The sequence below is a fragment of the Thermobia domestica genome, chromosome 5, assembly GCF_964235325.1.
Source record: "Thermobia domestica chromosome 5, izTheDome1.hap1.1, whole genome shotgun sequence".
Classification (NCBI taxonomy): domain Eukaryota; kingdom Metazoa; phylum Arthropoda; class Insecta; order Zygentoma; family Lepismatidae; genus Thermobia; species Thermobia domestica.
In genome coordinates, this window is record NC_137458.1 from 41,547,787 (window position 1) to 41,553,786 (window position 6,000).

Here is a 6,000-nt window from a genome sequence, read left to right on the forward strand (position 1 = left end):
TATGGAAAGTCCATGTTACTAATTCAAAACCATCACTTTCCTAGTATCTAGCGCTCGGAAGTTGAATACCTAAAAATTGCCTAAAAAGGACCTATAAAAAGATCTAAAAATATCTTTAAAAAAGATCTAAAAACTGAAAAAAAGGACGTAAAAATAAGACCCAATTTAATTAGAATTACATATTTAATGGATATAATACTCAAGAAATACAAGCTTCTGGTAAGTTAATGGTCTGTCCTTCCACAAACTGAAGTACAAACTAAAATAAGAAACTCCCCCCCCCCTCACTCCCTTTACTGGAGGACATTGTTACGCTTCCTTATCTGACTTGTGATTGTTGCAGATCTGGTCTTATCAGTCCAGTCGTTGAAGAATGTCTTATCATTGGAATTTTCTTCACTAAAGAAAAGATGTTTAACAGGTGGTAGTGATTCGAATTAATGGCCAGTAAATTTACTGTCGAAAGATGAAATGCAAAAAAAGACGTTAAGATTTATGAAAATACGTTAAGATTTTTTTAAAAAAGGCCAATAAAAAACGCCGAAAAAGACAAAAAAGGACAAATAAAATGCACCATTTTCTGGCCTACAATGACCCAAAAGGAACATATATTATGTTAAGCCTCGTCTTCGGGCACTCGTAGAAAAGAGTTTTCCTCAACTTCCGGGCCCTACTTATAACATTGTATCTGTTTTCTCTGCCTATTCTTATTTGAAATCCCGCAACTACTATTAAAAGAGTCCACCAAACAAGGGCATACTTTACTGAGCTTCTTCTTCTTCTTCTTTTTTAAAAAAAAGGTCGGCACTGCGGGCATTTCTTCCTCCCCTCTGCGCCCTTCAACCTTCCGAGCTTTTTACCATTAGCGTAAGACTCTTCCTTTTGACGCAGTCTTCGCTTTCCTATCCAGAGTCCTGGCGCTTCCATAATCTCTTTCGCAATATCGATCCATTATTCCTAATTTGGGTCTATCGCTTCTTTCTCCCTGCTGGCTCCCTTCCACCGTAATAGGCAAAGAAGCTTTTTTTTTTTACGTTCTTCTTGCGTGCGTAGTCCTGGCCCCCCCACCATCACGCAATTCTTCGAAAACAATTTCAATCGTTTGTACTTCGTTTGCTCCCATTTGCTCCGCAGTAGCTCCGTTTGCTCCCTTACCGTTCCCGAGAAAATGGAACCTTAAAGTGGGGGGGCCAGAACAACGTCGTCCCAGCCCCCCCACCCAACTAAAAATAATCACTGAGGGGAACGGATGGTGGCATTCGTTTGTACTTCGTTTGCTCCCATTTGCTCCGCAGTTTCTGCGTTTGCTCCTTTACCGTTCCCGAAAAAATTGAAATTTAAAGTGGGGGGGCCAGAACAACATGGTCCCAGCCCCCCCACCCAATAGCAGAGAGGAACGGATGGTGACATTCGTTTGTACTTCGTTTGCTCCCATTTGCTCCGCAGTAGTTCAGTTTGCTTCCTTACCGTTCCCGAGAAAATAGAAATTTAAAGTGAGGGGCCAAAAAAAGGTGGTCCCAGACCCTCGAATTAAAAACAGTCACAGAGAGGAACAGATGGTCGCATTCGTTTGTACTTCGTTTGCTCCCATTTGCTCCGCAGTAGCTCCGTTTGCTCCCTTACCGTTCCCGAGAAAATGGAACCTTAAAGTGGGGGGCCAGAACAATGTCGTCCCAGCCCCCCACCCAACTAAAAATAATCGCTGAGGGGAACGGATGGTCGCATTCGTTTGTACTTCGTTTGCTCCCATTTGCTCCGCAGTTTCTGCGTTTGCTCCTTTACCGTTCCCGAAAAAATTGAAATTTAAAGTGGGGGGGCCAGAACAACATGGTCCCAGCCCCCCACCCAATAGCAGAGAGGAACGGATGGTGACATTCGTTTGTACTTCGTTTGCTCCCATTTGCTCCGCAATAGTTCAGTTTGCTCCCTTACCGTTCCCGAGAAAATAGAAATTTAATGTGAGGGGCCAAAAAAAAGTGGCCCCAGACTCTCGAATTAAAAACAGTCACAGAGAGAAACAGATGGTCGCATTCGTTTGTACTTCGTTTGCTCCCATTTGCTCCGCAGTAGCTCCGTTTGCATCCATACCGTTCCCGAGAAAATGGAACCTTAAAGTGGGGGACCAGAACAACGTTGTTCCAGCCCCCCCACCCAACTAAAAATAATCGCTGAGGGGAACGAATGGTGGCATTCGTTTGTACTTCGTTTGCTCCCATTTACTCCGCAGTTTCTACGTTTACATTTTTACCGTTCCCGAGAAAATGGAACTTTAACCTTTACATTACGAGGGGATTTAAATGACTCAAAGCGTTTTATATGGCGCTATTTAAAACGTTTTGGCAAAGATAGAGAAAGAAGTCAATATCATCACTCCTATTTATGCTAGGCATATGAAAAAATACTATGTTAAATAATGGCTCTATTTGTATTTGTGTTATTTATATATACGCCATTTTCAATGTTTTATGCGTTATTAGTATTGTTGTAACTGTAAATTTTCTCCTAGGAAGGGAAACTATAATTTCTCCCCTCCCCTCTCCTCAAATGTATTGATACGAACAATATGTGTTATTTATTTCTTGAGTTTCGTTATTTGACATTACAAACCATGTAAAAACTTACCTTCTAAATTATGTTTTTACCCCGTAAAAAATTACAAGAAAGAAAAAAGTGTCGACAAGTGGAAAATGATATGAGTTGGAAACGTTGCTCACATGAATAAGAATTGAACATACAGAGAAACATATACAATTTTATCTAATAACGTTTGCTATCCACTATGTAATATGATGGTGACCTGGGTTTATAGTCACTTTTGGTTTCCTTTGTCATTTTCTTATGGAGTGTAGAGTGTCTGGGCAGAAACTCTCTCTCTCTCTCTCTGTCTCTCTCTCTCTCTCTCTCTCACACACACACACACAAACACACATCCCATTCACATACACAATTGTTCTCTTTTCTCATCATCATTCAATACCTCTAAATATAAGCTTGATTTGCAAACAACACAATCAGAAGGAATCTCCACGTGACAGCTGAAACACTTTATGAGCAAGAAATTCAAAGCGAACTTGAAGGAAAGAAACAAAGAGGGGGGAGGGTGTACTACTTTATCTATGTTTAGGTTAAAACTGGTGAGCCAAACTGCTCTAATGTGTACGTGTCTAAAGTTAGCCCCGCCCACATTTCAAATGCTACTCAAACTTTTCACATGGTTAGTGCTTCGTTAGTGCACATTAGTGCACTAAACATTGACGTTAATGCTATCATAATTTAGGAGTTATTGGCGAATAACTCGGGCGGGGCTAACTTTAGATTTTTCAATTTTTACACAATTTTACACTCATTGTCAGAGAGAAATGAGATAAAGACCAGCGGTTAGTGCATCGTTAGTGCTTCCAGAAACACCAAGTACTAACGTTAGTGCTATCACAGTTTAGGAGTTATTAGTGAATAACTTCCGTAGGGCAAAATTTAAATTTATCGAATTTTTTAAAAAAAAATTGACACACAAAAGTGGGATAAACGTCAAACGTTAGTGCATCGTTAGTGCTTCCAGAAACACCAACTACTAACGTCAGTGCTATCATAGTTTAGGAGTTATTAATGAATAACTCACGGGGCTAGCCCCGCTCACATTTCAAATGCTAGTGGGATAAACGTCAAACGTTAGTGCATCGTTAGTGCTTCCAGAAGCACCAAGAACTAACGTTAGTGCTATCATAGTTTAGGAGTTATTAATGAATAACTCACGCGGCTAGCCCCGCCCACATTTCAAATGCTACTCAAACTTTCCACATGGTTAGTGCTTCGTTAGTGCACATTAGTGCACTAAACATTGACGTTTGTGCTATCATAATTAAGGAGTTATTGTCGAATAACTCGGGCGGGGCTAACTTTAGATTTTACAATTTTTACACAATTTTGCACTAATTGTCAGTCAGAAATGAGATAAAGACCAGCGGTTAGTGCATCGTTAGTGCTTCCAGAAACACCAAGTACTAACGTTAGTTCTATCATAGCTTAGAAGTTATTAGTGAATAACTTCCGCAGGGCAAAATTTAAATTTATCGAATTTTTAAAAAATTGACACACAAAGGTGGGATAAACATCAAACGTTAGTGTATCTTTAGTGCTTCCAGAAACACCAACTACTAACGCTAGTGCTATCATAGTTTTGGAGCTTCTAATGAAGAACTCACGGCTATAAATGTAAATTTACCGAATTTTACAATAAATGTCCCACAAAGATGGTATCGGTTCTCGATTTCCGGTACGGACTGTAACCATCCGTTTAATTGTGGATCCGAAAGCTACTTCTTGTAAGATCTCTTAACTCGCTAGTGTCTATCGCTCATCTAAAGTAATAATAATAATAATAATAATAATAATAATAATAATAATAATAATAATAATAATAATAATAATAATAATAATAATAATAATATAAAAAGAAACAATGATGAGTGATAGGAGTGTGAAGTATTGTTCTCTTTTTCGTTTAAGTATCCTTTAGTGCTATTAATGTGTTTATTATTTTATTTTTGGATAGAAAATACACTTCCCGAAATTTGTCAGGCGTATTCTCAAGAGAATTTCATGAGACCAGAATTGCTGAAAACTTGCAAGGCCATATGGTAGATATTTAATTTCATCTACGTGACATTATCAAAAGATGTATTGTGTACATTGGTACCAAGCAGAAAACATTATCTACAACAATTTTTTTCTCAATCTGTTCGTTGTTTCGGAATATATGTATGGGATGGGTATGCTGTTTCTTGTTTTGATCATTAAAAGAACAGAGACGGCGGTGTATATGTGTGTGTGCTAAAACGCAAAAACAACACATTTGTTTAAGAAAGAGCAAACCTATCTCACGGTGCGAGTAAAATTGTAGCAAAGCTAAAGTACCTGCTGTCTTCTCACGATCAATTCGCAGCAGGAATCTATGGTACCAGACCCTTCTGTTTTATTTTGTCTTTGCCGACTTTTACCTCGTCATTTCCTTCTGTCATGTAGTTGACACATATCTGCTTTGATGTACGCAAAGTTCGTCAACCTTGAGATGAGTCAGTGAAAGAATTGTGCGTGAGAGAGCTGGAGCAATGGGGAAAATGAATGAATTACAAAAAAATAATAGATGACAATGGCAGAATTCCTCCTCTCTTTCAGCCTATTTGAAATAGCCGCCAACTTTCATCATTGGCCTTGAATCAGGAAACCCAGTAGATGCAAGTAGTCGGCGGGAGAAAGGTGGAATAAGAACCTATCTATTGAATGTAATCTCTTGAAAATTACAGATGTTTATTCCTTTATATGTTTACCGTATACCTAGGTGTGTATGCACTAAGTATTCCAATTCATTTCCCACATTTGAACATTTGGTTGATTGGTTTATGAAACTATACATTCCTTTTCCTTTTTCCACGTGTTTATAAAATATCTTTTTCGGAGAAGTTAAAGGGAATTTATGCCAAATGACAGTATGATTCATGCAGTAAAATGCGCGTTGCTAATCACTTTTGACCACACCCCACTACACTCAGTTACTTTGGCGGTCAGCTTTTCCACATTTACATCATCAAGCTGTGGGAAAGAGTTGTTTTCTTTCTTCCTTTATTTCGCTACTTGAGGATGGAACAACGCGAGTGTTTGGAGAATTTCCTGCAAATTAAATATTACCCATATATCTATTTTTATTGCATGAATGGGAGAAAAGATGTATAAGCACTTCTGCAAATGAAATAAGAGTTTTGAATGAAATTTTAATATTATTCTTCGTGCGTTACATTGTACAGACTGATAACTCTGTCCTAAATTGAAAATATTATCATGAAGGCATTTCACTCCATAATGGACGCACGATATGAACATTCTATAATTGCCTCTATAAGATGATCAATGGGAAATCTTTTCTAGGCGTATTATGGCGCAGTAAATAGTGCTGTTACGATAATCGAGTAACCGATAACAACTCGATAAAATTTATATAGCATT